Source organism: Arvicola amphibius, chromosome 14 (assembly GCF_903992535.2).
Source record: "Arvicola amphibius chromosome 14, mArvAmp1.2, whole genome shotgun sequence".
NCBI classification, from domain to species: Eukaryota; Metazoa; Chordata; class Mammalia; order Rodentia; family Cricetidae; genus Arvicola; species Arvicola amphibius.
Genome location: NC_052060.1, coordinates 39,684,697 through 39,693,158, shown reverse-complemented (window position 1 = coordinate 39,693,158; position 8,462 = coordinate 39,684,697).

The window sequence follows — 8,462 nt, the reverse complement described above, 5'->3', positions numbered from 1 at the left end:
ACAGTGGACAGGGGATAAAGGACCAGCAAGTTTTACCTCCTATTCTAGGCCCCAAAAGTTGATTTGGGGCAGCAAGGAAGGACATTGCTGGACACATTGGGAATAAATAGCTCTTATTGGGACCTAAGGATGCTATTGGTGGTTTTACTTTTTGGCTTTTTTGTTCTTTTGGGGGGGAGCACCACCCAGCTCCCAAATAACTCACACATGGAGGCTTACACTTAGTTAGGAATGCCTGGCCTCAGCTTGACTTGTTTCTTGCCATTTTAAATAAATTATCCAATCTATCTTTTCTCTCAGGGATTTTATCTTTCTCTTTAATCTTATTTTCACTCTTTCTCTGTGGTTTGCTGTGTATGTGAGTGGCTGGGTGGTTGATCCTTAATGTCCTCCTCTCCTGTTTCTCTCTCATTTCTCCTCTTCCTTGTTTTTCCTTCTGTTTATATTCTCTATCTTCCAGCCCCACCTATCCTTACTCCTGCCTCACTACTGGCCATTCAGCTCTTCATTAGACCATCAGGTATTTTAGACAGGCAAAGAATTATCACAGCCTCGCAAAGTTAAACATATGCAGCATAAAGAAAAGCAACACATATTTGCATCACTAATCAAATGTTCCACAGCATAAACAAAAGTAACACACTTTAAAATAATATTCCCAAACATAAGGATGTGACTCAGTGGCAGAGTATTCACCTAGCATACACAACACCCTGGGTTCAATACCCAGAACTGCCAAGCTATCACAACTGGCAGAGTGTGAGGTTAAAAAAAAGACAGTCTGTTAGGGAAGGCTCTATAGGGGAAAACAGTTAGGAGAGAATCCAAGTTTGATTGGGAGAAGATATTTGAGAAAAATATCTGATAAGATTTATTGGGTGGTTATAGAAAAACAAAGACTTATCATTCCTTGGTAAAGATCTTGTTGTTAAGACTAAAAAGTTTCTTTTCAGATTTCTATGTTTCATTATCCACATACTTTGAATAAGGTAATTTTAACATCTACTATAAGTCTGTATTTTATCTCTCTCACTCTTTATCAGTCTCTCTGTGTGGCTTAAAGGGTTACACAGGTGAACTGTCCTGAGTTCTGCCTAGTGAATACTAACTAGGTGAGCAGTTACTCACTGGCAAGAGCGTGACTGTCCAGCTCCCAAGTGTCTGAGGATGGAGTGTAGCTCAGTCAAGCATCAGGCCTGAGCTCCAGCGCTGCTATTGTTGCTCATGGATTGCTAGTCTGCTCTCTGCATCTCAGCTTCACCCTGCTGCTTCCTTCAGAAACTCAACCTCTCCCTACTGATGAGTGGCTTGCTTCTTCTTTAGCTCTAACTTCAGCTGAATTTGTTTCCTATGCACAACTGTTTATGATCTTAGGGCTCAGGTTTCAAAACATTTGCTCACTCAACCATTCCAAATTCCAAGGCCTGTTCCCATTTGAGGCAGGTGTGTCTTGTACAAATAGATACTAAGAATCATCACCTATAGCTTCCCCAAAAATAAAGGTGCTTTTCAACACAGATGGAAGCAGAAAGACAATGACTAATGGTGTCCAACTGTACAAAGCCGTGACAAGACTATTCTGATTATCACTGGAATACTGAGACGCTCTACCTGGGGTGACAGAATAAACCATGAGACAGTGTTAAGAAAAGAAATCAAGATGGAATCATCATTCTTCTTTTAGGAGTTTCTGTGAGGGCCAGAAAGCTCACTCAGCAGGTAAAGACACTTGCCACTCAACCTAACTACCTAAGACACACTCACCAAATGAATGAATGAATGAATGAATGAATGAATGGTTAGATATGATAGTAACAATACCTTTTAAAAAGAGTACTATGATAAATGTTCTGCAATGATCACTTTGGTTTACATTATGGGATAAAATAAAATGTAAATATCTCAAAGGATCTATGAGACATATTTGAAGTTACTGTATGCTTTATGTCATACATTTTAAAATCAGCAGTATTAACACTATACTATCCAGAGATACAAAGTGTATGTATGTATGTATGTTAGAATTAAATCAAGCCTTTAGAAACAAACCAGACATTACGTTTGCTCTGATAATTGTTTAGAGATGTTGGCTTTACCAGAAAGTTCAGAGGAGGGGAAAGGGGAATGAGAAAACATCAATGACTAATCCACAGATCAATCAGAAAAACTCAAAATTGTTTCTGATGTTACAATGGATATAATTTTTCAAGACATCATAAGTAATTTAAAACATATTCCTATTGCTATAGATAATTTTATCTAAAATGTAGGTATGATAACCATACACAACTGAATGGGACTGGCTCGGCTTAGGAAGCCTTTAGGACTTAATGTACAAAGCAATTTTGAAAAAAACAAAAGCAAAAATATTCAAGTTTTCTAAGATTTGAATTCCTTTTTTTGTTTCCTGAAGGGTGGGCGTATTGAAATAATCTCTACTAAAAAGAGTACTGATGAAGGCTTGGAACCAAAGATGCCATTTCAAAAGATGAAAGAGGAAATGATGCACCCGAGTCAATGAAAGGGACATATGTAACACAGCACACATGGTACGATTTTTCAGGAACTGCACAATGTCTGCTAGTTCCCAATTATTAAGGTAATTATGACATTATGACAATATTTGAATTCATAAACCCATTTGAAATTCAACTTGAAAATAAGTTTCTTACATTTGAAGACTTAAAATTATTAGAAATAGATTGAGCTTCAAAGTTTTCGCTCCTTGACAGGTGGTGTTTACCTGAGGTCCGTGGTTTGTTTAATCTCCTGAGCAAGGCAAAGATTAAGGTTTCAGATCCCACACCAAGAGACTGGAATTTCCTTCTCTACACAGCAATAAGTCAGAAAACCAACAAGCCTCAAAGGACACTATTGTAAATCTGTCCCTATGTTCTAAAAGGTGGTTATTAAAATAATCACTTCAGAAAACAAACATGGATGAATTTAAATGATAGAAATCCACTTTCTGAGGAAGGGGATATAGTCTTCCAAATGCAAGTCATGTGACATTTATAGGGTGGAAAAAACATCAATGACTAAATCCTAAAATTCCCGTGTAGGCACTTTGCTTATTGTGATTCCACGCTGTTTTGATCACAGTTCATTTGAACACAATATTGATGATAATATATCATGATAATAACATTTTATATTCCAGAGCAACACATTCAACTTTGGAAGGGCTAAATGCTTCCAAGAGCAATAGTATCTAAGCATTGTCTTAAGAATGATATGGAAGAAAGACACTGAGGACAAGGGAACTAAACACTGTGCAACCTGAAGAAATAAATAGACCTGGGTGAGTAGGGCACAGCACGGGGAGACTCTTAGAGCAGTCATTCCAGGAAAGTTGGAGGTTAGAGGTGGTGCAGTCTTCTAAAATTGTTACCTACTCAACTTGGGCAAATCTAAGAATGTGAAACCAGTTCAGTGCCTTTCTTGAGCAGTGGGTACATCAGCCACATGGCTGTGCTCAGTGGGTAGCCATGATACACATAGTGCTAAAAACGTTTACTGTATAGAGGAATAGGAAAAGAATAACATTCTGCATACAAACAGATGGACCATCTTTGACAGCAATCGTGACAACCCAAGTATATAGCATGGGTTGTCAAAAATTTTAATAAAAATTTTGTGGTTAATAAGTAAGACAATGAAATGAGTTTTAATGCAATGTTTAAGGTGTCTCTCTGATTTATTTACCTAAAAATGACAAATCTTGACCTTGGAGTCAAGAGAAGTCTGCTATCGACTTGGCATGAGATGCTGTGCCATTAGCAACATCTCCTTTTTAAAAAATGACAATAGAAATTGGGGTTTCTTTAAACACTTAACTTTTGACTTCACAAAATAACATAAACGGTCACACCACTGAAGAAGTAATGTGTTCCTGTGAGGCCATTTTACTTTAAAAATAATTTTGCAATGAAAGCTATTTTAACCATTTTGTCCAAATCAAAAGTAGAAAGTTATTTTAGTGACATTATTAACATGTGGTTATATCATTGATCATTTTGATCTGAAATGTGTGTCTCTGCCTATTTACCTACCTACTTGTCCATCTGGATTTCTCTGTCTTATGGTTATCAGCAAAACTTAGTGCTTACATAATAGGAAGTTATTCCTGGAAAAATTTAAACATACACATTGAAAACAAGAGCGATAAATAGCATTTACATATTAATTTATTATTTTTTATTCCTACTTTCCAAATTTAGATACAGAAAACAACAGTGTAGAAAATTCTATAGAATCTCTCTATGTATTCTTAATTTATTTATCCTATATATCACAGGGAAAATACAAATCTTGTGAATATCAGACTGATTCCTTCAAGGCAATTAGGTCTAAAATATCTATACAGCAACAGGTAGAAGCCATTACTTAGTTAGACAGAATGTGAACCATAAGGAAAGTACAAAACTTACACATACCCAAGAGGTAAATGTTCATCAGACCTGATAGGACATAGATGAAACATTTGATCAACTACATACAAAGTAGAAGTAATCCATCGCCAAATGTCTAGAGATGATATTACATCAGAATGAGACACTGAAGTAGGAAATTTGGACTGAATATAAATTTTTTAGATGAAAATGGAAATGTATTGTTTAAAAATAACAGTAAGGACTGAAGAACTTAACGGCTCAACTCCATAAACAGTTGTGGCAAGTGGATTCAAGCACCATTTCGGGAGACAGAGGTGCATCTAGCACATGCATCCTCAAGCAACTACTATCTCAGAAGAGCAACGGGTATCTAAAGAAGTGTTCTATCTCAGTGTGGCAAAGAAAAGGACTCGCAATGGGTGTAGGGAGCTCACCCAGCTTGGAAGATGAATGGCCAGAGCAAGTGAGTTGGTAGACATTTGGGGAAAAGTGTAAGAGAAAGCTCCCGAGAGAGGAGATGTTCTGAGATGAAAACCTCAGTCCATTGCTTACTTTCCTCCTTTCCACTCTCTAGATTCCTGAAAAGACAATGAATGCCTGCTTGGAAAAAATGTAAGAGGTTCATCACATCAGGGTTTGATTTTATTTCTTGGCAAGAAATGAAGAAAGCGTACAAGGGGCCAGAAACCATGGTAATTAGAGGAGGAGGTTCAAAACCTAAACAATTGTAACAACCAAAGAGAAAAGCTTTTAAATCTATTGTAAATTGAATTTAGAATAATCATGCAGCATTATTTTCCCCTCTATCTTCCAAAATGATCCAAATCTGCCAAACACCATCCACAAACTTATCCTGAACATTTGTTTCCACTAGAGAGTGAAAATTGTTTATCTAATCCATCCCATTTTTGATGCATGATCAGGAGCATGGCCTATAGGCCTTGAAATATTCAAAATTCATTTTCAAAGACCTTCCACAGGCACTTCGACTTTGTGTCTAAAATAGCCTCTGGGAATAAAGCTTAAGGAAGTTGGTTAATTATGTCTCAACCAGAGTAAGGTTATAACTACATAGAAAGGGGGAAAAATCAAATGACTGGAATGCAGCTTCAAGGTAAAGCCTTTTAACATGTTCTCCGTGTTTGGGATGGAAACAAATATAGGGACAAGATCATTTGGGGACGTCCTGTCAATTAGAGTTTACAATAACAGGCTCAGCTCTTCAGATCTTACTACCTTGACTCAGCTATCATTTACAGGGTGTCAAACACATCTCAGGAACCATGGGATTCATTTCCTCATCCTACCTGTATTACAACTCAAGACTCTGAAAAGTTTACAAATGAAGATGAACTAAGTACCCTAGATACACATGTTTTCTGCATTCCTCTGAATCTGTCGTATTGAGAGATGCTGGAGAAAGAAGATGTGGGAAGGACTTTTTAGCAGAATAAATGGTTCATACAATATATTGAAACATGGCACCAAAGAATTTGAATGGTAGATTCTGAATCTTTTTATACAGAAGAAAGCAAATGACCCTGCAACTATGGCAGAGCCACTCTGGTTCCTGCTCTGTCCATCACTGTGCTTGACCTTGTTAATCGTGAGAATCTGTGGGTCCCTGAAGTTAAGCACTAATCAGTAGTGTGAGGGAACCTGATAGCATAGATATGTATAACATAAGTTGTGCATGCAGACCTAAGAGCTCAATATTCAAACTTCTGTATAGTTCCGTATCTCCATCTATGAAAAGAGAACGGTGCAGCTAGTTAGCCTGCAGCCACAATGTGTATCGTTAATAATGCAAACAAGGCCCTATAGTTTTAAGGATTCCAAGGAATGCCGTGAAACAGCTTGCTTCCTCTCAAGAATAGAGTAAAGATACATTTATTTTGACAGATGATCTCTTTCCAAATGCTAGTTATAAATTAGTCACTGCTTCCCTAAGGCAAGTTCCAAATTCCCCAAACTAGAAAAGACAGTTTTATGTGCTATCCCCCATGTGGTTTCATTGTCAGCATCATGTTCCCAACACGGTGGTGTTAATGTGAATCACCCATGACCACACTGAGTTAGAATGAACCTGTTTAAATGACTGTTGAACCTCCCATGCTCATGAAACAAAATTTACTCTGAATCACTCCATTTTAATTTCACTGGGAGGTGGATATTTGTGCATATAAGAAAACTGTTTCATGGGCAGTATATTTAATATTGAGATGTTCAACACTGATAATTTCATAGTTTGGCATTCTCTTTTAATAAGTACTTTTTAATTCAAGATTTTTTGAAGCTCTATTTTATAGAATACACTTCTCCTTTCTTCCCATGAATCTTCATGTTTTGCTCTTTAAGCTCCACTTAGGTTGTCTAAAGTCAACATAAAATTCTTAGTGGGAGAGCCAACTGTGGAAGTCCAGCATGGTGGGCTCCAAATCCTGTGCTTTTGGTAGGAATCACATCCCTGATCTTGCAAGTTCCTGGATACGTGAGATGCACAGGGAAGACACCTGGAACCTGACCAAACTCATCTAGGAGTAACAAATATGACAGTATCATTTGTACTGCTGCCAGTTCTCCACTTGAGTGAATTCTTAGGCTTCTGCAATGTCCTTCAGACTCATATGTTTCCAGTATAGCATTCTCATTTACTCAGCTAGGTATTTTCAGAATGGCTCCTAAGAAAGAAGAAATTAAAACAAAACAAACAAACAAAAAGTAAACACTAACTAAATCATCTTGGTAGTTGGAAGGAGTTTAAACTTTTAATCCTAGAAATATAGAAAATGTGAGTTTTCCATTTCATTCTCTGAGGGGGAGGGCATGCAGGTGGTGAGTGTCAATGATAACGACCCTTCAGTTTCCCCTCCCTACGTAAAGGCTTCATCCTAAAGACAACTAGGCATACTCCTAGGAATGTGGCTTTTGATGTAGATTTTAACGTTTCTTCTACCATTGAGTATATGAGTCCTCTTTGCCCTTTGGTCCCATGCTGGAAGAATGGGCTTGTGTCTTTCCTCACCACCTCATTGAAAAGACTAGAGAGTCACTGTAACTGCCTTCATCTGATCAGGGTTCACATAGTCTACCCAGTCTTCTCTTATCGCCATCCCAGAACTGCTTCCTTACAGGACAATAGTCTGGGGGCTCTGCCCTCTAATAGGGCTGCATCAGAAGTCAGGGCCTGCCCTACCATTTGCTATTGCTTCCGGAATAATCCAGAGAAAAAAAGCCTTTACTGTAGTGGGTTTAGTGAGCTCAGTGATGAAAGCAGTACTTACTGGTGCTTCAAGCAGTGAAGCCATAAGCATCACAGGGACCTGGGAAGATGGTAACAGGAGACAGAGACACAGGACTCTGTGTTCACTTCAGGAATGGACAACTTTAATTTTACCCACTGATGCTTATATATTGTTTAGCTAGCTACTAGAGATAAAAGTACAAGTGGAGCCAAATCAAACAGTATCTTTGATCCTTTATCTTAGTCCTCTCTTATGCATTTCCTTGCTTTGTGGCCTTTGTTTGTCCCAAGGATAACTCTTACTAGACATTTTCTCCTGCTCAAAGTTTACCACCGTCATGGGGCCACATCTGGCTTGGGGTGTGCACTCACTAAAGGAACTGCCAACCATCTGGTACTCAGCAGCAGTATTTAGCCAAGTCTTCCCAAAAAGTGGTGGGGAGCAAAGCTGACTCTTCAGCTACCACAATATAGACCCAGAATTCTACCTACCACATGCTAACCCATCACATTCACATCGGTGCTCTTCATCACGCTGTAGCGTCTTCCAGAGATGCTGTAGTAGAGGTTGGAGCCAATCTGTTGGGAAGGCTGCTTGTTCATTTCCCAGCTGCCCAGAGTCCCAAAATAATCACACAGAAACCATATTATTTGCAATACTGTTTGGCCAATAGCTTGAGCATATTTCTGGCTAACTCATATCTTATATTAATCCAGCTCCATTAATCTGTGTATCACCATGAGGCTGTGGCTTACCCGTAAAGTTCCTGCATCTGTCTCCTGTGGAGCTACATGACTTCTCCTGACTCCACCTTCTTTCACCC